We start from the raw sequence: 24,793 nt of genomic DNA on the forward strand, positions 1-24,793 counted from the left end.
ATAGGGAATGGGCACTGGGAGGAGCTGGTCATGCAAAAGGACAAGGTTGGCACAAGAAAAATGGGTGTAAAAGGCTGCAGATAAAGGGAGGCAGGAGAAGGGACAGGCACTGGGTGAGGAAAGGGGCTGCAGTGAGAATGCCCAGACAGTGGGACTGGGCTCAGGGCTCTGGATCTCTTCCTAAAACACACCTTTAAACAGCTTCAAACACCACACAGATGTTTCCCTGCTTCCATCCCAGAGCTGACAAGTGATGCCCACAGCAGAGCCCTTGTCCCCACAGGCAGCGAGCACCCACCATGGAGAGCCAGCAGAGGATGGGGTGGGACAAACACCCACTGGCCACTCCACAGACCCCTTCCCACTGGAAAGCACCCCCTGGAAAGCTGCTCCCCGCGCTGCCCAGACTGTTTTGCTAACTGTGCAGCAATCCAGGCTGCTGTTCAGATGGAAAGGCTCCATCCCATAATAAACAGCGTGCTATTTATAAACCCAAAAATGTCTTTATTATTATTATTTTCCCCCAGAAAAAACAACCACAATAAACCCCCCCTGCACAGTGCTGTTAAACAGAGCCCGGCACGGCCCCGCAGGTCCGCGGCGCTGGTGCCGCTTCCCCAGGCAGTGCCCAGCAGAACAGATGGCAGTGTGGGCGTTAGGTACCAGCCTCCTGGCAATCCGAACATCTGTTACCGTTAGAAAATGCTAATTGCCATCAATCAGGACAGCACCTACCCACATTTACATGCAAGCACAAAAAAATTACGTCTAAATTTCTCCGAGTACAACACTCGCTGCATGTTAAATGAGCGGAGCTGCTGGGGCGCTGCGCGGCAGCCCCGGCACACAGAAGGAGCAGGACAGAGGGGCTGCTCGGAGCCAAATCAAAGCTTCTCTATAAATCCATAGGGAATGGGCACTGGGAGGAGCTGGTCGTGGAAAAGGACAAGGTTGGCACCTTGTCAGCGCCCGCGGTACACGGGGCACAGCCCTGGGGTTCATCCCACCCTGCCCCAGGTGCTGCAGGGCACCCCCATCCTGCCTGGGACCCTTCAGGGGACAGACCCCGTGTCCCCATCACTGCAGGGCACTGTGTCCTGCCCCTCTGCACAGCGCTCACCCCGACACGCCAGGCACAGCGGAGCCCTTGGCCCCCAGCTCACTCCCTCCAGTGACCCCACAACAGTTTGGGGTCCTGAGCCCTGAGCCCTGAGCTCGGGGACCACCAGAGCCCTGCATGCTCCCGGCTCACATCCCCGGCTGGATCTTCTCTGCCAGCCTCGGGGCAGGGCTGGTATCCCATGGGACACTGCCACACACAGGACACTGGCACACACGAGACACTGGCACACACTGCCTGAAGCCACCATCCCATGGGACACGGCCAGCATCCCACGGGACACTGCCATACACCACCCAAAGCCATCCGTGGGCACTGCCCGGCCCGGGCTGCCCCTCAGCCCGTGCCCCTTCTCCATCCCCAGAGAGCACAAAGCAATGGGGCACAGCCAGCTGCACCGTGGGTCATCAGAGACCCCAGCACAGAGCCCCAAAGCCAGAAGGCCGTTCCTGTGTGAAGAAAGGCACAAATCTCGGGCAGAGAACTTGGGCACAAAGTTCAGCGAGAGAAGAACGCCCACGAGGAGCCCTGTGCACGGTGATGCCCACGGCACAGCCGCCGCGCAGCGGCCCCAGGGATGCTCCGGCAGCCGGGGATGGCAGCGGCCCCGCTCCCCGCTCCTCGCCCCGGGCTGCCGGCCCCCGCCTCCCTCGCAGCCGGAGCCGCGCCGAATGCAAATGATGCTCCAGGCGGGTGCCAAGAGCTCCTTGTTCCTTCCCCAATTTAGGGCACCTCTCGGCGCTGCAGCCCGCACGGAGCTCGTAGGAGGCTGCAAGGGTGCCAGGGGAGCTGAGCCTGCCCAGGGTGACTCTTCGACAGCAAAGCTGCACCTTGCAGTGCAATTTTCCCTTCCCTCGGATCTGTCCCCGCAGGACCACAGTCCTGGATCGCAGCTCTGACAGAAACTTCACATGGCAGAGGCCTTTCTGCCTGCTGCCCTCTGGGCACACCACGGACTCGCAGGTGTGTCCCCACGCACCACGGCTGTGGCTGCACCGTGCCAGCTGCAGCTCCTGGAGACAGCTCAGGCCCTTCCCAAGGGGGAGCACGGGGAGGGAGCCCGGAGCAGTGATCCCAGAGCCCGGAGCAGTGATCCCACTGGTGAGGAACAGCCAGGGACACAGGCTGGAGGCACAGCCGGAGCCTGGAGCAGCCTCCCTGCCTACACCACGCACTTCCCGCAGCCACGGGAGCTGGGGATGGCAGTGCACGCGGAATTTCCCCACAGCCCTCACGTTGGGGCTGTCGGGCTCTGGCTCCATCCCCGGCTCTCCCCAGCCCTGGCTCCCTGTCAGGCTCCCTCTGGCCCGGGCAGGTTGTGGCACCGCTGCCGCCTCCCGCGGCTCCCATCCCAGCGTTACTCAGCAGCCAGGGAACGGCTCGGAGCTACAAGGTCACTCAAAAACACCATCTGTCCTCGCACTGCTCCTCGCCCTGGGGAGAGCAGAGAGAAATGATTGCAATGCACTGAAGGCCACCGTGCCCCTCTCCATGCCCTGCCGCACGCCAGCATCTCACGGTGCTCACTCAGCCTCGGTTCACGAGGGGCGGCCACAGCACCAATGCCCACTGATGCCCCCACACCCTGCACACCACCAGGGCGCCCAAGGGTTGGCAGGGAACCCTCCCAGAGTGCTCGTCACAGGTGTTTGGTGCTGGGGAGGGACAGCCTGTGCTGGCCAGAGCCACCTCCGTGACCCCCGGCTGGTGGCCTCACCAGCACCATGGGGTGGGGGGCAATGGTGGGACTGTAGCCCACCTTGCAGGAGGGGAAAAAGGCACAGGAGCACCCCAACATCCCCAGGAAGTGCAGCTCCAGGTCCTCTCCCCCTGCACTATTTCTGGGGAGCTGAAGTCACTTGCATTTGGGCTCTGAAGTCACATTCATCTCTATTTGTGCTGCTTCTCCCACACCTACAGGTGTCACAGCACGGCGCCATCTCTGTCACAGCAGCTGTGCCCACATGGCCCGTCCCAGACGCTGCTGTGCTCACAGCCAGGCGCTCCCCCAGCCCCGGTGGCTCACCAGGATGGCACGGGCTGGGTGCACGGGGGGACAGACTCACACCCAGCTGCAGCAGTAAATAAATACTTGATTTGAGCAAACCCAACCCAGGGAGGTGGAAGGCTCGGCCTAGGCTGCTTAGGGTGAAGGCTGAATAGAAGCTTAGGTGGAGGCAGTACATAAAGAAAGTCAGGGGTTGGGAGCTATAATTTGTTGAGCCAAAATCAACCGTCTTAGTTAGACTAACTTTCTGTTATTCTGCTCATTCTAATCCACCTTGAATTCATTCGTATACTAGTCCTGAGGTAAGGAGGAGGATAAGTGAGGAGGTTCAGGTCAGTCTCTCCCCGGCACCTGGTTGTGCCCCTCACTCACCTATGGGCATCCCCGCAGCTGCTTCCTCCATCCCAGCTCTGCGTGGCCCTGGCTGCAGTGCCGATGGCAGAGGTGGGCACTGCCCCAGGGCTGCCCAGTCCCCTGCCCCCAGTGCCACGCTGGCCCCACGGCCCCGCAGTGACCCCACTGTGTGCCAGACCCCCTCCATACGGGAGCAGCCAGCGGAGCTGCCAGCTCCCAGCTCCAGCGCTTGCTGCTGCATCTGGAAACTCTTCTCACCCTTAATTGTTCCTAATGCCTTAACACGCGGAGTGACTAATCAGACACTAATTGGGCAGCGTTAGCAAGAAGCAGAGCCGGAGCACCGGCAGTGCCCTGCTGCCACCGCCACAAATCCCTGCGGACTCCAGCACCTTTCCATGCTCAGCCTCTCCCAGCTGGGTGGAAATCCCTCCCCAGCAGCAGGGAGAGCCAAGGGATGCCGATTTCAGCTCTGCCAAATGGTCCCTGTGCTCCAGGAACCAGGGCAGCGAGGGCACGAGGTACCCCCCAGCAGGGATGTCCCACACACCATCCGTCACCCCCCGAGCAGAAAGGCACCGGGAGACCCCAGTTGCTCCCCTCTGACTGCTCACCATCGCTGGGCACACGCACTGGCACTGCTGGGATGGGCACTGCCCACACCGAGTCAGGGCGAGGAGACAAGTGATGAACGGCTGCAGGAATGCACCTGCTCCGGGTGATTTATGGCCGGTGGGAAGCCAGGGCAGAGCACAGCTGCATTCGGGACCCCCCCGTGCCCCACAGAACCATGGGGTGGTGCCCCCAGCCCGCTTGTGGGGCTGCCCCATCTCCCTGGGAGCTGCCCCGGGGCTGCCAGCCCTGCCCGCACATCTGCCGGCAGTGCTGCGCCCGCCAGAGCTGCTCAGCAGCAGGAAAGAGGCACAAATCTTGTTACACACCGGCTAAGCCTCCCTGGGCATGTTTTCTATAAATCTCCTGGAATTTATTATATGATAACTAGCCTGGAAAAGCTAAATTAAATCCACAGCCAAGAAACTGACTTTCAAGTGTGACCTAATTTAGTTGCTGGGAAGGGAGGGAGGCAGGGACGGGGGGATCCCGGTGCCAGCCGTTCCCGGTCTGACCTCCCGGTGCAGCCGCACTCCCCCCGTGCTCCCCTGCGCCGCGGCTTCGGGGACGGAGCCGCTCAGCCTTTCATGTCTGAGCGGATCTCACACTCCCACTCGCTGCAACAGAAGCGCCTCAAGGGCTCCCCTGTCAGATGTTTTCCATTGCTCATCTCCAAGCCTTCCTTGGAGGAGCGCTCTCCTCCCGGGGCTGCTCCGGCAGGCCTGGGGACGATGGGGAGGGTTCCTGCAGGGGCTCTGTGCTGGCTCCAGGCTGCTCCCACCAGCCCAGCGAGCCCCAAGCTCGGCACCAGCATCCACACACCCCATGGCCGGCAGCCCTGAGCCTCACACAGGGCCCAGCAGGCTCCAGGAGAGGAGGAGGAAAGCAGCAGGGAGAGAACTGGATGGGGAAGAGCTTTGGTGGCCTGAGCGCCAATGGTTGTGCCGCCCAGGTGCTGGCAGCAACGGCTGCACCGACCCCAGAGACAAGGCATGGCCCTCCCTATGCAGGGGCACAGCGTGCACTATGGCTGGGGTGACAACCTGTCTGCCATCCCCTGAAAAGCAGCACAGTCCCACCCCAGAGCCAGACACGCTCCAGAGCCAGACAAGGTCCTGGAGAAAGTCCCAGTTCTCCCACTTTGGCCAGGACGCTGACAACAGCTGGATCCACGGTGATGTGGGGCTGGGCAGGACCAGGCAGCCTTCACCCCAAACTGCCCGCCCGTGGGGCGGCTGGCTCGGGGCTGAGCAGGCACAGGAGGTGGAGCAGGGTGTGGGCAGTGCCCGTGGGCAGGGCAGGGTGGGCACAGCAGGACCCCGTGCTCCGGCAGACCCGGGGGTGGCTCGGGGCTGGCACACGGACGCGTGCTGTTGTTCTGGAACGGAGTGCACTGGCACAGCGGCGTGTGGGCAGCTTGCATAATAGTGCCAGCCCACACTACGCCTGCTCCTTCCCAGCATGATCAGCCCCTTGCTTTCATGAGCAATAACATCCACCCAAAGTTTTCTACTAAAGACAGAAAAAAAGAGCTTCAAGGTGATGCACAGAGCTCAGCTGCCTTTGCTGCCTCTGAACCGATTAGTGCAGCTGGGGAATCCATCTGCACGGCCACTCTAATCCCACATTGCGGACAACCTGTACCCAGCACGGGACGAGGAGCCTCAAGCTCCCATTTCATGATTCCTGAGCAGGCACCTGGGGCTGGGCAGAGTGGAGGAGCCAGTGTGCAGTGAGCAGCACTGTGAGGGGGCACACACAGCCCCCACACTGGCAGCTGCTGCCCCAGGCACAGCCATGCGAAGCAGCATCTTCATCCTCAACCAAAAACATCTCCGTGCCCTCCCCTGGCAGGACTGCTGGGTGGAAAGCACGTACCTGAAGGCCAAGAGCAGGTGCCTCGGGTGGGGCGGCAGGCGGGAGGGAGCTCAGGCTCGTGTTCACCCCTCCACGCCGTCAGGAAGAGCCGTCGGGGTCTCACAGCAGCAGCAGCAGCTTCTCAGCCTGAAAGGGAGAGAGGGAGAGGCTCCAGTCCCGTCCCTGTGTGGGCACCGGTACCGCAGGAGGACGCGGCCCCGGGGACTGCACTGCTTGGCCCCCTCCTCCAACAGCACAACTATCCCAGCTGGGAGCAGCTCTGGAGCAGCCCCTGGCACGGGCAGAGGCAGGAGCCAGGACCCTGCCCCGTGGCAAAGCCCCTGAGGAGAGGGAAGCGCGTTCTGCCCAGGGAACGGGACATGCACACAGCAGGTTCCAGCCTGGGGTCCCCAGAGGGACATGTCCCACTCTCTGCACTGACAGAAAACGCTGAGGCTGGTCCTGCCTCCCTGAGAGCACCAGCCCTGGCCTCTGACAGTGCATGGGATGGAGGCAAAGACTTCTTCCTAAAGGAATAAAGTCCCCAACCCTCCTGTTCCGCCTCTGGAGGCCGCCGGCAGCTCCAGTTTGATTTTCCCCGACCCAGGTTGGACAGGGGATAATTTAACAGCCCGTCCCCCACTGTAATGGGGCTGTTTCCCTGCTCCCCCAGGCAGCCCATCCATCAGAGCACGGAGCAGTGACGTCCCCTGGCACCTCACCAGGCAGCCCCCTGTGCTGTGAGTTACAGCACCTGCACCGTGCGCTGGGATGGGCTCAGAGCATCAGCTCCACACCAGGAACTGAGATTTATCCCCTCGGTGGAGCAGGGGCAGGAGCTGGAGATAAGTCACAGCAGAGCTGCAGGAGTGGCGCTCAAGGTCCTCCAAGGTTGGCTCACTAAAAACCCAGGAGAGGGGGAAGACAAGCCCTGCCTGCTGGTGTGGCTGCAAATCCCCTCCTGAGGCTGAACCAGCCGTGGCCAACAGGGAGGCGGGAAGGGAGCTGGGCCCCCAGGCTGGCTCTGCAGCAATCCCTGCTGCCAGGGCTGTGTGAAGCCACCAGCGTCCCCCAAACACCCTCCCAGCACGTTCCAATAACCCCAGCAGACAGGGATGGGCTTCCCAGCAGTGAAAATCCAGTAGCAAAAATCCAGCCAGTGAAAATCCAAGAGGCAGCCTGGAGAGCGGCTTGGATGCTGCCCCAGCAGCAGCAGACTGGAGGTGCCCGCTCTGGGGCTGGCACCTGCACTCACCCAGCACACCGAGCACGCTGCTGGGAGCGGTGTGAGGTCCCAATGGGCACCATCACAGGTCTGGGGACAGACCACAGAGAGCCCACAGAGACACAGTGAGCATCGCAGGCACTCCCCAGACTCGCTGGAATTCCCCTCCTGCTTCATTAGTCCTGCTCATTAAGCTCTGCTCCTGATCAGCAGGCACAGCAGCACTGCTCCCCAGCCCTTCCCTCCCAGCCTCTTTAATGCTGGTCTGTCACAGCTGGTCCCCTAACTCCCCTGGGTGTCCCCTAACCCCCCTGGGTGTCCCCTAACTCCCCTTGGCTGTCCCCTTCACAGGCTCTGCCACCAGCCCCTCTTCCCTCCCTGCTGTGGTTTGTGAGTGACCAGAGCCACGCTGGAGCTGGGGGCTCAGGGGGACTCACACTGCGGGGTTTGCCCCTCTCTGAACCCCTCCAATCATGGTCAGCAAGTGCAGGACCAGACAAACACTGGGAAAACCCAATTGCATCGCTGAAACAAACTGAACACAGCAGGATCTTCTCAGCACTTTCTATTTTCAACAGCAAAGCCACGTGAGTGCAGGACTGGGGCTGGCATGTTCCCCACTGGTGCTGGGGGCCCAGCAGCATCCCTCACACCAGCAGCATCCCTCACCATCAGCAGCATCCCTCACACCAGCAGCATCCCTCACACCAGCAGCATCCCTCACCATCCCTCACACCAGCAGCATCCCTCAGCACCAGCAGCATCCCCACAGCATCCCCGGCACTGGGAAGTGTTCCTTCCCCAGGAGGGATGCAGAGTGAATTGCAGATCCCTGCGGGGCATCTCCCCCAGGAGCCGCTGGGCTGTTACTGCACACTAAACCACAGCGATTAGATCAACAAGCCAACCCCTGCAAGGCTGAGAGGTTTTATCAAAGCCAGCAGCACCTCAGGGAGGAGATGGGAAGATGATGCAGCTGCCCACAGCATCTGCAATCCCTGGGCCAGCCTGGCGGCTGCTGCAGCAGCAGGACCGAGGCTGTGCTGCTCATTTTCAGGAGCCTGAGCCTCTGCTGCTGCCTCCAGGTCCGGCCCCAGGCCGGTGCCTCCTGTCAGACCCATTTCTGTGGGGTGCCTCAGCAGGCAGAACTGGGGGCAGCTGGAGCCCGCAGTGCTCTTCCCTGGATTGCAGAGCAGCAGGAGAGGGATTTTCTTTCAGCAGCAAAGTCGCTGAAGCAGCACTGGGCACCTGAGCAGCCCCAGCCCCTGCTCCAGCCCAACCTGCAGCTATTCCCCACTTCCCTGCGCCACGGCTGATGTCTGTGACTGCAGCAGCAGCAGCAGCAGCAGCAGCTCACTAATAGGATTTTGATGCTCAACAGAAGATGCTTCTCTGCCCGGGTCTCACTTACGTCACACCTGGAGGTGTCCATGGCCATGGGGGTGACACTGAGGAAGGCTAAAGAGCCTCAGCTCCTGCGCTGAGGGAGCAGCTTCTCCTTCAGCTGCCAAACAGCAGAGTAACAGTGATCCAGCACTGCCTGCCCTCGTGTGCCCCCACCCCAGCACTGCCCCGCGGAGGGAGGAGAGCATGGCCCCAGTGCCACAGCCCCACTGCCCCCCTGGCTGGATGGACTCACTCCTTCCCCAGCTCCCACAGGAGCGAGCAGAGCCCCTTGCTGCTGGGGCTGGCCAGGGGAAGCCTGCATCCCATGGGCACCATCTGCTCCCAGTGCTCCCAGTGCTGGGGGAGCCTGGAACCCACGGGCACCACCTGCAGCCCACAGCATCACCCCTCCCGTGGGCATCACCTGCAGCCCATGGGCATCACCTGCAGCCCATGGGCATCACCTGCAGCCCATGGGCATCACCTGCAGCCCACAGCATCACCCACTCCCACGGGCATCACCCCCTCCCGTGGGCACCAGCCGCTGCAGCACTCCCCCAGCCCCAGGCAGTGCTGCCAGCACAATGCCGTGCCACAGGGACCACCCACACGCCACAGCAGCAGCAGCAGCAGCAGCACAGAGACAGAGACAGAGACAGGCCTGGGTGGCAGAGCTGCGCTCGCAGCTGATTCGGGGAAAGGGGAGGAAGGCTCCTCACCCCCCTGGCAGCCTCCTCCCCACAGGAGCAGGGGGAAGGTCCCACTCACCCCCACTACTGCAGACGGGGATGTCTCTGCCTGCCACAGACAGAACCAGAGTGATGGGAGCCACCCCTGCAGGTGTGGGTGACATCTCACCCGTGGGAACGCTGCTGGCGTGGGGGCAGGGCTGGCACCAGGGCTGGCACCAGGGTTGGCACCGCTCCCACAGCACGGCTCAAAGGTGAAGGGCGCCACAGAAAAGCCACAGGCCGGCGTGGTGGGAGAGGTGCCCCGAGGAGCTCTGGCACTGCAGTGAGGGAACAGAGCACTGTGCAGGCCAGCACAGCCCCAGGACAGCTGTGCCACCCCTGGGCTCGTCCCACACGGAGGCTGTGCCCACGGCAGGGCAGTGCCAGCAGGACAGGGTGCCAGCAGCCGGGGCAGCCCTGCCTGTGGCCATGCATGCCAGCAGCTGCTTGCAGTCTGTTTTCCTGCACTAGTGCATTAAGCATTCCACACAGCACTTTTGCTGTAAATCACTTCCTATTCAGGCTCACTGCTGAGGGTCTCTGAAGGTCGATTTTCCATGGTTATGACAACAAAAACTAAAATTGGGTCAAACCTGAAAGGTATTATCTTTCTCCAAGCTGCTAAATGCACAATAGTAATGAGGTTGGTTAAGCAGTTCACCCCCAGCCTGCATTATTTGCTCTGAAGATGTATTAACCAGTTAAATGAGCGTGATAAGGCAGCCCTGCACATCCCTCCCACCAGCCACACGGCAGATCTGAGCTTCTGGGGCTCCACGTCCCCGTTAACCACCGGGACCGTGCCCCACGACAAAGGCGGCTGTGCCACACTGCCCCGGGCCAGGCTCTGCCCAGCCTGACCCACGGAACACAAAGGCGGCTCTAAAGGCACCCAGCAGCTCAGAGCCGCTGGAAAAAATAATTATCCTTCCTCCTCCCCTCTCTCTTTCTTCTTCTCAACACTCTCCCTCCTCCGAGCTCCCGATGAAAGAGCGAGCCCACCGCCTGCCCCATCAAAGGCGCCTTGGCAGATCCCTGTCCCTGCACCAGGGTGGGTGGGGATTAGCCCTGGCAAGCACACACAGCTGGCCCGGCTGCCAGCACCCAGCACGGGAGCAGGGCTGTGAGGAAAACCCACCCAGGCACCCCGTGAGCACTGCAGGTCACCCCAGAGCACCCCAAAGATGCTGCCTGCCCACGGCACAGCTCTCCATGCACAGCTGCTGCCAGGGTGCAGGATGGGCCTGTGGGGCTGCAGGACCAGTCGTGGGACACAAACAATATTTGTGTTCGTGGGATTCCTGCTGTTTTTCCTAAAACAAACACCCATCAACGTAAATATAACTGATGTAAACAAGCATGACCCTAAAATCCGTGTGCAGCTGTATGGAACAGGGAAAAGAGAGAGAGGGAGGGAGGTTGGTTGGGAGAGAGGGAGGGGAAACACTTTAATTAATCTCTAAAATGAATGAGATGGGAAAACTCAAACTGCAGGGGAAGCATCTGGTGCTGCTGCAGGAAGGGGCTGTGCTCTGCTGTGGCACACCGGAGCCTTTGGCTCCCACACCGGGCACCCCATGGCACCAGGCACGGCTGGGAGAGCCACAGCACGCCCAGGGCACCCAGGGAGGGCAGCCTGGCCTGTGCCAGTGCCGTGTGCCAGAGCCAGGAGCTGGGAGCATCCCCTGGTGAGCGCTGCAGCTCCCTGCTCATCGCCAGGACCCCACGAGCAGCCTGTCCTGACAGGGCAGGGGATTCACTCCCGGCAGCAGGGACCCTGCCACCAGCCAGGGAGCACACAGGGGAACATCCAGAGAGCCTCGGAGTGCCTCTCACGGAGATCCAGCTGGGGCTTTGCCAGGAGGAAGCTGCTGCATGGAGAAATGCCAGCACTTTCAAGCACAGGAGGATGGATGAAGATCCCAAGGTGGGATCTGTGCTGGCAGCTCTGGGACCAGCACTCTGCCCTCCAGAGTGACCAAAACGTGGCTGTGAACAGGGCCTGAAGACCAAGGGAGAGAGAGAAAGAGCACAGAGCAGATCCAAGGAGCTCCAAGAAAGAGGAAAGGACCTGGGGGTCAATCAAGAGCAGATTCACGGTTCAAGGGGGCAGCAGTGGATCCAGGCTGGGCTCTCCCACAAGCAGAGCTCAGCCACACTCACACCCTGCCCCAGGCCAGGTCCTGAGGGATCCCTTCATCCCAACCTGGAGATCAAACACACAGCGTGGTGCTCTTGGGGAAACACCAACAACCAGCCAGCACAGCTCCTCCCAGGGCAGCGCTGGGTGATGGTGAAACCATCCACCACCAGCTGTGGTGCCCAGCTCTGCCCTGGCAGTGCCCGCCTGGCACGGAGCTCTGCTCTGGGAAGAGCCGGTCCCTTGTCCCCTCACCTGGGGCAGAGCTGGTCCCTTGTCCCCTCACCTGGGGCAGAGCCCATCCCCTGTCCCCTCACCTGGCACAGAGCCCATCCCTTGTCCCCTCACCTGGGACAGAGCCCATCCCCTGTCCCCTCACCTGGCACAGAGCCCATCCCCTGTCCCCTCACCTGGGGCAGAGCTGGTCCCTTGTCCCCTCACCTGGGGCAGAGCTGGTCCCTTGTCCCCTGGGGCAGAGCCCATCCCCTGTCCCCTGGGGCAGAGCCGGTCCCTTGTCCCCTGGGGCAGAGCCGGTCCCTTGTCCCCTCACCTGGGGCAGAGCCCATCCCTTGTCCCCTCACCTGGGACAGAGCCCATCCCTTGTCCCCTCACCTGGGACAGAGCCCATCCCCTGTCCCCTCACCTGGCACAGAGCCCATCCCTTGTCCCCTCACCTGGGCGCTGCCAAGGCTCCTCAGTGCGGGAGGAGGCTCTGGGATGGCAGGAGGGACGATGGCACCCCCAGGACTCACCCAAGCCCCGAGCTGGCCCATGCAGGGCTCTGCCAGCCCTCCTGGCACCACACGGCCACAGCTCCCAGCACACGTCCTCCCACTGCCCTTCCCAACCATGCCAGTGATGGCAGGGAGCTGGAAATGCCAGGGAAAGCATTCCTTATGTCAGAAAGGCAGAGCAGCCACAGATGGCACCAGCCCGGTGAGACCTGCCCAGATTTACAGCCAGCACAGCTGAGGAGACAGAGGAGCTTTAGAGAACCTGGTTAGAGCCTCATGGGAAAGGGACAGCGGGATCTGAGTGACCTGAGAGCTCCAGCTCTCCATCGGGAGAACAAAAGTGACACAGGAAAGGAGCCTGACAGCCCCAGGGACTGCGGGGAAGGGGCTGCCAAGGGACAGGGACAACAGGACAGACGTAGGGACAGCACACCCTGCCCAGGGAGCAGGGACAGGCAGCTCTGGGACGGCAGAGCATCGCTGCTGGAGCACCGTGCACTGCCTCCGATCCAGCCTCCCCCTCCTCCTCCTCCTCCTCCAGGGCCTCTTCCTCTCCTTCCCCTCTTTGTCATTCCTCTCAGCTCACGCCTCTTCCCTGCTCTCCTTCAGCTGCTCGCAGCAATAATCCAGGGCACTGCCGCCCCAGCAGATTGCTCAGCGCCGCTCCCCGCGGCTGGCCGGGCTTTCAGAGACTCCCCCGGCCGTGCCGGGGCTGCTCCCACCTCCGCCGGCCGCCGGGCGCTCCCCAGCATCCCTGCCCAAAACCTCCTGCAGCACCGGCACCCCAGCAGCACCCAGCAGCACCCAGCAGCACCCAGCAGCACCCAGCAGCACCCAGCAGCACCCCAGCAGCACCCCAGCAGGGCACGAGGCAGGCAGGACTGCCCAGAGAGGAGGGTGGGTGTCACAGGGAGAGCAGCTGCTGCTCAGGGCACCCTGAAATGCAGGAGGTGAATTGCTGAGCCCCACTCCCAGAGCAGAGCTGCCCAGGCAGGACACACTAACACAAAACGGACAGGCCAGCAGTGTAACCCCAGCCAGCCCTGTCACAAGGCCATGTCTGGATCCTGCAGCCAGCTCTGGTCTCCCCGGTGCAGATGGGACCAGCACACAGGAGGGAACCTTGCAGGAGCTCAGGGTGATGCTCAGAGGCTGCAGCACAGGACAGACACAGTGGGAGCGAGGGGTGCTCAGCCCAGAGGAGGACAGGCTCAGGGACACTGGGGAGGTCATGGGGAAATCAGGGCCAAGGCAGGAAGCGGGGAGGGCAGTGGAGCTCCAGCTGCATTTTCCTGTTTCCCAACAAATCCATCCATCCATCCATCCATCCATCCATCCATCCATCCATCCATCCATCCATCCATCCATCCATCCATCCATCCATCCATCCATCCATCCATCCATCCATCCATCCATCCCCATCAGCAAAGTGATTTTAGAGGCGAGCAGCAGCCACCACAGAGCCACAAAGCAGAGGCAGTGCCAAGTGCCAACAACCACGGCCTGCCTGTCCCTGTCCCCTGCCTGGCACAGCCCCAGCCCCTGCCCCAGCTCCACGCTCAGCGAGGGGAGCAGCAGTGACCCCCAGCCCCCAGCATCACTCGCTGCCAGGCTGCAGATCCCCGCGTCCCATCCCTTAATTAACATTCCACATGTAAAGCTGGGATTGTAATTACTGCCCCTGATTACCGGGCCGAAGGTAGCCGGTCTCGGAGGGAGCAGATCGGCCGCGGCTCCCACCTCAGCACACCCCGAGCAGCTCCCGCTGCCCCCGGCCGTGATTAACGGGGCGGCCCCGGCTGCTGCTCCTCCCCTGCCCTGCTGGGCACTGCGGACCCGCTCCCAGCGGCCCTGGGCTGGCACACAGGAGGCTGCTGGGTGCGAGAAGGGATTCCCAGAGCCTCCTCTGCCTGCTGTCCGCGCAGGGCACAGAGGACACCATTCCAAACACCAAGGTCCCCGGCAGGGAGAGGAGCACAGCACTCAGACCCTGCACTGGCAGGGAGAGGAGCTCACCGCTCAGACCCTGCGCTCCCTGGATGTGAAACACAGGGAACGTCCCACATGCCCGGCTGGGCCCTTCTCTGCCCACCAGCCGCGGTCCTGGGTGTGACAGGACCCTCCAAGCCACGGCCTCATCAGGCAGGGAAGGCAATCAGCTGTAATTAACAGCGGCTGCGGGCAAAGAGTGGCACGGGGACCTTTCTTCCTTCTTTTCCCCAAGACTGCAAAATAAATTATCCTGCAAAGTTAGCAGAGGCTGAGCTATGGAAACAATTAAACAAAAATTAAATCTAATTCATTTATACTCGGAGCACAAAGTGGATAATGTGGGGGTTTTCTTTGCTCTCCTCTCTTTGCCTTGGTGTTACAGAGGACTATTATGGGAAATTAATCACGGGGAAAAGCAATGAACGTGATCTATCGCTCTTTAAAAGTGCACTGTAGTGATTATATAAAAATCTATTAGAGAGGCCAGGAAATAGCAGAGTGACACCATTTAAAAGGAAAAAGGAGACCGGGCTGGTGGCAAAGGGATCAATTCCTTAACTGACGGATCCACGGCAGAGGGAGCGGGAGGAGGCCGGGCCGTGGGGCTGTGCGTGCCCAAAAACCCCAAAATCACAGCTCCTGCTGCATGGCCCGGGGGGCTCCCACCGAGCACAGCCCAAAGGGACAGCAGCCCCAGGAGCTGCAGCATTGCCACGTCCTCGGGGGCACTGCCCAGCAAAGCGACCCCAGCCCAGCAGGGACGGCAGAGCAGAGTGACCCTATCCCAGCAGGGATGGCAGAGCAGACTGACCCTATCCCAACAGGGATGGCACAGCAGAGCCCCCTGCCCAGCAAAGCGACCCCAGCCCAGCAGGGATGGCAGAGCAGAGCCCCCTGCCCAGCAGGGATGGCAGAGCAGAGTGACCCTATCCCAGCAGGGATGGCAGAGCAGAGTGACCCTATCCCAGCAGGGATGGCAGAGCAGACTGACCCTATCCCAGCAGGGATGGCAGAGCAGAGCCCCCTGCCCAGCAAAGTGACCCCAGCCCGGCAGGGATGGCAGAGCAGAGCCCCCTGCCCAGCAAAGCGACCCCAGCCCAACAGGGATGGCACAGCAGAGCCCCCTGCCCGGCAAAGTGACCCCATCCCGGCAGGGATGGCAGAGCAGAGCCCCCTGCCCGGCCCCCGGCACACGCTCGGCCCTTTAACAGCGGTGATAAAACCTTCACCAAGGCACGTTCCACCATAAATCCCGGCGGCTGCGGGGCCGGCCCCGGGCCAGCCTGACGCTTTAACGACACCATCAATCCCCGAGGAGCCCGGGGAGGGGCGGGGGGACACCCGGGCTGGGGCCAGGCGGGGGCTGCGGCAGATCGGCCACTCGGATCCGGGTGGGCAATCCCAGCCCGGCGATCCCGCATCTCTGGGTTCACCCACGGCCACTGCTCACTCCTGATGCCATCACCCCATGGCTGACACCTACAAACCGCCCCAGTCCTGCATCAGCGTAGGGAAAGGAACGCCTTTACAGGGATTTAATGGCAGCTTCTCCTCCCCACCAGGTGTGTGGAAGGCAAATGCACCGCACTCCCTCCACTGCATCGCTTAAACGATTTCGGGGGAAAAAAAGAGCGGAAAAAAACCCCTTTGATCTCTGCAGCCCGCTTGTTTAGCCCATGCAGGGATTTAATTGAGAAGGGATGTCCTTGAATAAATGCAGAGATGTCCTCGCTCCCCAGGAAGGCTGCCGCCAGTTGAACAATCCCCCGAACGAGGTTTTCCGCTCATGCAGGGATATTCTGGGCCAGCACAGCCCCGGGGCCGCTGCCGCATGCCGCCCATCCATCCCGGGAATGGCACGGTGGGCAGGCTGCCGGGCACGAGGGCAGGTGGGGGGATCCAGGGCCCGAGGGAGAGGTGCCAGGGCTGGGGACAGCGCTCTGCCCCAAACCCCGCACAGGGGGAGCTGGGCCAGGGCTGCCTTGGCACAGCACAGGGGCTGCAGGAGGGACACGGTGCCCCAACAGAAGGCAGGGGCAGCCGGTGCCCAGGAGCTGGCACACACAGCCAGGGGCAGCCGGTGCCCAGGAGCTGGCACACACCCCCACAGTGCCAGCCCTGGCCCTGGCAATGCCTTCCCCGCTGCCAGGCTGGGCAGGAGCGGAGGAGCCGCAGCTGAGAGCCTGCCACCAGCACCACAGCGGGCAGTTCCTGCTCATTTCCTCCTGGCCTGCAGGCCCTGCCAGTGCCCAGCACACCCCGGCATCGCTGCCCCTCCTCTGCCAGCTCCCTTCCAGCACACAGCCTCCTGCTGAGGATGGGAACCAGCCCTGGGGATGTCCATGTGCCACACAGCTCAGCCCTGGGCATGCCCCTGTGCCACACAGCTCAGCCTGGGGATGCCCCTGTGCCACACACCTGCCAAGGGAGCCAGGAGGGGCTATGATGGCCCGGAGGGGCTGCACCCACAGATTTGGGTCTTTGCATGTGTGCCCCTGCCCCAGCTGGTGTCAGGCGCCGATCAGCATCCTCCTCCCTCCTCCTCCTCCTCCTCCTCCCCGGCGCAGCCGCGTGGGCGCTGTGCCGCAAGGCTCCCTCGCCGGGGAGCGCCGCGCTATTTTCATCGGCATCTCCCACCAGCCCAGCGCGGATGGCTGCGAGCGCAGCCCCGGGAGAGCTCTGCCCCGCGCCCCCGCACCGCTCGGCATGGAGGAACACCCCGAGGCTGCGAGGCAGGAGTGGGCTGCAGGGCCCCCAAGCCCAGGGAGGGAGCTGCTTTTAGCCTGGGAGAGAATTCACTGCGGTAAAGGAGAGGACACGGGAATTCCCAGCTCATTACAGCGCTGGCATCTGCCGGCCCATAGTAACAGCAGCTCCTCTTCTCCTCATCCATTGCAGTTCCTGTGCTCCCCCTGCCCGGGGGGCTTGTGCTCGGCTCTGCAGCCGCCCTGTCACCGTCCCACGGCTGTGCCAGGGCAGAGCCACGGGCATGCTGGGTGCCCACGGGATGCCAGGCACCTGCAGGGCTGCTGCTGGGTGCCCACACGGACCCGAGCTGGCGCTCACACCGTGCCTGGCCACAGCTGTGCTGGAGGAACAGAAGAGCTCTCAGCCCCTGGGCCCGCTCGCTGGCTGCGGTGGCTAAAGGCGAGCTGATTAAAGCAATTAGGATTTTAAATAGTAACGCCAGAGTGGCTCATCAGCGCTGAAGAGGCAGTCAACTGACAGGCTGAGGAGCCTATTTAGGGATCCTGCTTGGCTGAGGATGCTCAGCGGGGCCCCAGGGCTCCCTCGCAGAGAGAGCCGGCACAGGGTGCCCCGGGCACCCCAGAACCCCCCCAGGGACACAGAGCAGCCCTGCCAGGGAGTGCCAAAAGGGACAGCCCTGCACACACAGCCAGCTCTGTCCCCTGCCCTGCGGCCACGGGGACACCAAGGCGCACCTGGAACAGCCAAGGAGCGCCTGGCACAGCCAAGGAGCACCACAAGTGCCAAGGAGCACCACAAGTGCCAAGGAGCACCAGAACAGCCAAAGAGCACCACAAGTGCCAGTGAGTGCCCGCTGCGCACCCTCCCTTCCCCTAAGAGTGTTTATTTTCTGTAATAAAGGCTGGGGAAGGGGAAGGAATCTCGCAGCGTTTCCCAGGAGGCGCTGCCGTGCAGCACAGCCCCACAGCAGCAGATAAAGTGCATTTTGCAGCAGCTGAAGCCCCACACACGTTTTGCCTGCTCGGGATCAAGGGCCGAGATGCTGGAGATTAAGGCAGCCTGGTGGGAAATCCATCTGGTTTGGTGCATGTGGATCTCCAGGCACAAAGCAGTCTGGACTCAGATGTGAGAGCAGCACAAAGAGCCTTGAAATGCTCCCTGCCCTTCCCTCTGCTCGTTCTCTACACCTGTGTTTGCTCCTGGCTGTGGTGCCCCATGCCAGGGTGCCCATGGGCACAGTGCCAGCCTGGGCACCCACTGGGCACCCAGGAACAGCTGCAAGGAGCTCCCAGTGCTGTCCCCATGGGCTCTGCAGCCCTCCCTGCTGCTTCCAGCCCCTCATCCTCACTCCTGCAGCTGCATTCCAGCGGGATGGCAAAAGCTCTGCACCCTCAGATGGGGGAAAAGGGGGAAAACAAAAGGGTGGGGATGGGAGTGAAGGGCAGGGGCAGAGAGGGGCCAGGAGCAGGGGCAGGGCAGGAGCTGCAGCCCAGCACAAGCCCCTTGCTGGCTTTCCTGCGAGCGCTGCGATGCCGTGGGAGGGAGCTGGCACAGGCGCATTCCGTTTATTTATAGGCATTTCTGTGGCACTCCATTAAACGCTGTGGTGGAGATATTGCAGTGTGAGGAGTATTTAGAGCCGTTTAACACCTCTTAGTCGGCAAAAGCCCATCTAATTCCAGCAGCGAGCTGGGAGAGTGCACACAGCAAGGGCAGGGGCAGGGAAGACGCCCTCTCAGCCCTGGGAAAGAGACCCTGTGGTCCTCGGTGCACTTGTGGCAGTGCATCCATGAGCCCCACGTGATGCCTTCATGTCAGGGGCCGTGTTCTGCAGCAGGACACACATCCACACCCTGCCCAGCTCCCACGGAGCTGCCTCTCCCCAGCTGCTGCAGGGTGCTCATGGCACAACTGCAGAGGGTGCTGCCCAGCCCTGGCACCCACAGGCCCTGCCTGTGCCATCCCCAGCACCCCCAAGTCCTGCTGAAGGACAGGGCCCGCCCGAGCGAGGGCACAGGAGTCCCTGATGCTCAGGAGAAGCTCAGTCCCAGCCTTCCCTGGGTATCTGTAACTGCTCTGCAGAACCTCCCTGTGCCTTGTCAGGGTGTTGAGGGGCTGAGCTGGTGAACCTGCAGGGCCCAGGAGAGCGTCAGAGTTCAAAGGAAAGGCTGCCAAGTGCACATCAAGGTGAGCTCTAATTGCTCACCCTGCTCACGGCTGCAGATCCACTGCTGGCCCTGTCGCCCTTGGATGGCTCTGTCCCTGCTCCCCTCTGCTGCAGAGCTCGGCCTGCCCGTCCCCAGACAGGGCACAAGCCATGGGAGCACCAGAGTGCTGGAGTGGCCACATGGCAAAGGGCCAACGGACCAGGCTGACACACAGGAGATGCCCCAGCCCTGGGCGATGCCAGCCCTGCCAGCTGCTGGGGAAGCTCATTGCAGGCTGTCCCAGGGCACTGCCCCAACAGAGGGGCCCCGAGCCCGGCAGGGCAGGGTTTGGCTGAGCCCAGCAGCCCCAGTGCCCGCACAGGAGCCGCCCCTTGCTGTGCCCCATGAGGGACCCTCAGAGCCCACCCTGGGGAGCTGGGGCAGCCGGGGCAGGGGCTGGGGGTGCCAGGCTGGCTCTCCCAGCTGCTCCCTCACACCCGGCCCGTGCCGGTTGCAAATGGATGCAATTAAGCCGGCGCTGCGGCCGCCCGTAATTGCTGTTTCCTCAGCCTGGCAGCACGACCCCGGCAGCCCCCATTACACTAATCACTGTCACAGGAACACAATCGCGGCACACACAAAAACCTGGTGTGCTCCGTGCTGAAATACAGCCCTGCCCGAGGCTGGGCCGTGCCATAAATCTGCTCAGCACTTAACACTGCCGGCTAAATGGCCCCGCTTAATTATAGCTCCATAAACAGGGCTTTACGGCAGCATCAGGGCCGTCCAAAATCAATCCTGCTGATGGACAAAGGGATGGACTCTGCTGCCCAGGGGCTGGGCCACCCCTGCTCCCCTCCATCTCCATGCCAGCTCCAGGGAATCTCCATCCCAGCTCCAGGGAATCTCCATATCCCAAATCCAGGAATCTCCATATCCCAAATCCAGGAATCTCCACCCAGATCCAGGAATCTCCATCCCAGCTCAGGGATCTCCAACCCAGATCCGGGAATCTCCATCCCAGCTCCAGGGAATCGCCATCCCACTCCTGCTCCCCTCCATCCCAGCTCGGGAATCTCCATCCCGTGCCCATCTCTGGGCCGTGCTCCACCCAGCCTTGGCCTGGCACTGCCACAGAGCCACAGCCAGGGCATTAGCATGGCAACCCACACCTCTCTCTGTCAATTATGCCTCAGTATTTGAGCTCTAACCAGCCTCAAATTGAATCAGGGCAAAATCATCGGTATAAAAAGTGCCCGCACCAGCCCTTCAATTCCAGCACTGGGGAAAAAAAAAGTTCTACATCTCATAATGGCCTTCTACCCCATAATGAACAGGAAAAATAAATTAGATTCCCAGCTAAGGGTATATTTATACAATTTCATTATGTGCCCATGAGCAAGTCTGGTTTTCACCGAGATAAAAATGAGCTCTCAGCAATGCTCATGCTAAATAAATGGAGTGATTTAACAGCTTAACAAGGAGTGCGACAGAGGGGCTGCAGAACTGTGGCAAAAACGGAAAATAAAAATAAAAATATCCAAATGCTTGTGTTTCCTGCACTGCACTGGCACTGCCGGGTCAGAGCCACCCAGGAGGGAGGAGACAGCAGCGCTGGGATGTGGGAGCATCCCAGGCTCTGAGCACTCGTATCCCGCCCAAATGAAGCGGCTGGGAGCAGCTCCTGGAGCTCAGTGTCCAAGAGATCCCCGTGAGCCAAAGCCAAACTCCCAGTGCCTCTCCGTGCCGGCAGCCCCTGGCTCCAGCTCACCCTGGCACTGCCACAGCAGCCAGCGATGCCAGGGCCACCAGTGCCAGCTGCCTGCAGGAGCAGGGAAGGTTCTTGTGGCAGCTTTGGGGCTGCAAGGGGATATTTGCAGTCTGGAAGCCGTTCCCAGGCTCTGAAAGCATGGCTCCTCTCCCAGTGCTGCTGGGATATTCCCAATTCCTCCCTCCCTGCCTGCCAGTGCAAGGAACCTCCTGTTACCCAGCTCCCTTCCCCGGCTCCACCTGCACCTTCTGCTGCTGGGGGCTGCAGCACGTGTTCCCCCACCCAGCAATGTCTCGCAGACCCAGGAGGGGCCTGGCCAGAGTTTGGAAGAGCTCCTCACCCTCCCAAGGTTATCTGCAGCCAGGGAAGGCCCCTCCATCCCACCTCCCAAAACGAGCCCCTCAGCTCTCCCCAGTATCCATCAGGGCTCAGCACCTTCTCCAGCACAGGCAGGCTGATCCCAAACCCATAACCCACACTTGAACAGCTCATCCAGTTAATGGCAGAGCTGCCAGCAGGCAAATCTGTCCCCTCAGCATCAGCAGCAAAGCCAGACTGAAGCAGTTGCCTTTTTTTTTTTTTCCCTCTCCTTTCTAAATCAATGGCGAGGCCACGCGGTGGGACCCGGAGAGCAGGAGCCATCTCCAGGACAGAGCTGCTGGCCTGGCTGCCTGTCACAGCTCCGCTGCCACAAGGTGACATTTCCACATTTCCACATTTCCCCATCTCCCCTCCATGCCGCCCGCCCCGGGAGCCGCTGGATTAACGCTCCGCCGGGGTTCGCAAATCTGCGCGCGGAGTTACGAGCCCGGTTCGCGCCAGGGCTCCCCTCCCCTGCTGCAGACATTAATCACGGCTGCAAATGCGAGCAGGGGCCGGGCTCAGCGGGCCCAAAGCGCGGCACAGCTGGAGCGGGGCTGAGCCGAACCGGGCCGAGCCGAGCCAAACGCTCCCGGCTCCCTACGCTGCCGCCGGCAGAGCCCGCACCTCCAGCGCTGCGAATTCCTCCTTTCTGTCCCTCTGACATCCAAAACAACCAGATCGTTTTCACCACACCATTTTCCCAGCCTCAAGCAGAGCTGTTTCCCAGGCTGCCGGAATCCTTTACAACCCCCGGAGGATCAGCAAACAATTTTTCACTCTTCCCCCTTTGGTTTGGAGAGAAAAAGGATCTGGGCTCAATCACAATTAGAGCGAACTGCAGGCAGGGAAAGCTGCGGCTCCACTGTGTGACAGGAATGATCTAATCAGGCACCGGGTCAGATGGCCAAAACACAAACCCCTGCAGAGATGATAACGGCTCACTCTGCCCCAGCCGAGCTGGCTGAGAGCGTGGGGCTCCGGAGGCACAGGGAGGGGGGATGGACATCACACAGAAACCACGGCACGGGGCTGCAAACCACAGGTGAGGGCCTCTGACTGTGCCTGGCCTTCCTCCTGAGAGGAGGAGGAGGAGGAGGACTCCCACATGTCCCTGCTGAGGCTGGCAAAGCACCTGCCCAGCTGGCAGGGTGGGTCTGTGCCAGCTCCCAGGGATGGAGGAGCAGGGGCAGCTGCTGGAGGACACCCCTGTTCTCTCCTCCTCCCAGCCCCACAGCTCCCCAGGCAGGCCCAGGGGCTCCAATGCCAACGGAGGGGTCCCACTGCAGCACTGGCCCCAGAAGGGAAAAATAATTTGCCCTCTCAGGCAACCCTTGCTCTGCCCTTCCCAGGTCCCCTCTGCCCCTCACCCCAAACCAGGGAGCTGCAGGTTCAGTGGGGCTGGACACCACAGATGAGATTGCATCTGTCTGGGTATAAATAATTTACTGCTTGATGGTCAGAGTGAATTTAATTAGTTCTTGTTCTCCTGATAGAATCAGCCCACCGCTGCTAAAGCATTTCACTCCGAATTAGCCTGAGAAGCACTAACAAGGCAGCGCTAATTTTACACACACGACATCCCCCACAGTCTCTGAAAATACAGCTCCACAGAGCAGGGAGCAGCCCCAGGGGGCTGGGAGAGGGGCAGCGTGGGGGATGAACCCGGGCACAGCCTGGCCAGGAGGGATGTGGGGAGCTGGCACCGAGGGGCACGAGCACACAAACCCCATCCCTTCCCCTTCCCTCACTTCTAGCTACCCAGGGATTTGGAGAGGGGGCAAGGGGCAGGAGCCTGTGGCTGGCAGGGCTGGTGCTGCTGCCTGCCACGTCCCCTCCCTGCCAGCTGAGTGCCCACCTCACCCCCTCCCTGCAGCTCCCAGGGTCACGCCAGGCCGCTGCTGCTGGAATTGCTGCCACAGCCTCGGAGCAGCAGCAGCAGCAGCACACGTCAGCGCTGCAGGGGATGCGTGCCCGCTCACCTGGAAGGGAGAGCAGGGGGGCAGCTGCGGGAGATGGGCACAGAGCGCTGGGCAGTGCCAGGTGTTGGCACCCCCAGCCCCAAGGGAGGGCCCTGGCACCCCACACTCGGCATGCTGTGCAAGCCCAGGCTGCACGCTGACCTCGTCCAAGGTGGAACCAGCCTAGGAGGGCGTCAGGCAGCACCCAAGGCATGGAAGGGGGCAGCAGGGCCCCTGCCCCAGACCAAACCCACTGTGCTCCCATGGGCACCCCCTGGCACATCCCACCCACCCGCCCTGTGCTCAGCCAGGAGCCCCGGGCTCTGCCCTGAGCACGGAGCCGCCGTGCCCGCAGCGCTTCCAGCTGCTGCCTCCCTGCTCTGACCTCCCCTGTCTCGGCAGGATTCATGGTGCCCATTAAGGGCCTGCCCGAGCCTCCTCCTGCTGGGCCGAGCTGGCACCATGGCCACACTGAGCCCTGCTGCTGACCCCCGAGCCTGTGCCACACCGAGCCTGTGCCACACCGAGCCTGAGCCACACTGAGCCCTGCTGCTGACCCCTGAGCCCGTGCCACACCGAGCCCGTGCCACAAAGAGCCTGAGCCACACCGAGCCGTGCTGCTGACCCCTGAGCCTGAGCCACACCGAGCCTGTGCCACACTGAGCCCTGCTGCTGACCCCTGAGCCTGAGCCACACCGAGCCCTGCTGCTGACCCCTGAGCCCGTGCCACACCGAGCCCTGCTGCTGACCCCTGAGCCCGAGCCACACTGAGCCCTGCTGCTGACCCCTGAGCCTGTGACACACCGAGCCCGTGTCACAAAGAGCCTGAGCCACACCGAGCCGTGCTGGTGACCCCGAGCCCTCTGAGCATCGTGGGGTGACACCCCCACAGCCACATGTGCAGACGCACATCCAGGGCATCCCCACCCAAACTGGGATTTTGGGAAATGGGACCGCATGGAAAGGCTCCAACAGAGCAATGCTCTGGGTTGTGCCAGAGGGAACTGATGCTGCTGCTGATTGCTGTCCAGAGCAGAGGCACCTCACCACGGGTGCCCACCAGCAGCCTGGTGCCATCACTCCTGCTGGCACAGCCACGCTCCTGCACACAACAAACCAGCTTGTTTGATTAGCTCTGAGCTGCCAATCCTCACTCAATAAATCACCTGCACAGGTGAGGTGCCCACAGCCCCCAGGCAGAGGCCACCCCTCAATTCACCCCTGCCCATGGCCACTGGGCACTGGTGCCACAGACAGGGCTCATCCCCAGGGCACAGCAGCACGGGGGCAGCAGCATCCCTCCTGCTTCCCTTTCTCCTCCCTCCATGACCTCATGCTCTGCCCGAGTCACTCTCCCCCAGCAGGAACAGCCCGTCCAACCTCGCCCTCTCTCCTGTTTACGCATAAGCCAGGCTGACAACTCCTCTTCATCACCGTGTCAGAGCCTTCCTCAGCAGCCATGCATCTCAAGCAGGACAGCACCATAAATATTGCACAGGAGGTGTTGCTAATCTAGTTACAGGCTCAGCCTCTCACGCTCTTCCATCAGGAAGCCTTGGATTGAAATTGAAGTGTATTAGTATAATTTTATCAGGTTTTATTAAGCCTGGGGTCTCACGTTTTTGATATATAGTTTTAATTAAATTTTAAGTCAAAGAATGCAGTTGTTCATATTTTATCTCGCCG

The 24,793-nt window shown here is 61.7% G+C and overlaps 1 protein-coding gene across 10 annotated transcripts in view; it reads right to left on the reverse strand.

Annotated features, from left to right (window-relative positions):
- The window catches only part of RBFOX3 (RNA binding fox-1 homolog 3), a 127,593-nt gene that overhangs the window by 58,651 nt on the left and 44,149 nt on the right, over positions 1-24,793 (reverse strand). For all 10 annotated transcript variants that reach the window (XM_058039042.1, XM_058039041.1, XM_058039045.1 and 7 more), the window contains exon 2: positions 5,973-6,098. The gene's annotated coding sequence lies outside the window, so the exon portion shown is untranslated. The remainder of the gene's footprint in view (positions 1-5,972; positions 6,099-24,793) is intronic.

This window comes from Melospiza georgiana, chromosome 21 (genome assembly GCF_028018845.1).
Source record: "Melospiza georgiana isolate bMelGeo1 chromosome 21, bMelGeo1.pri, whole genome shotgun sequence".
NCBI lineage: Eukaryota > Metazoa > Chordata > Aves > Passeriformes > Passerellidae > Melospiza > Melospiza georgiana.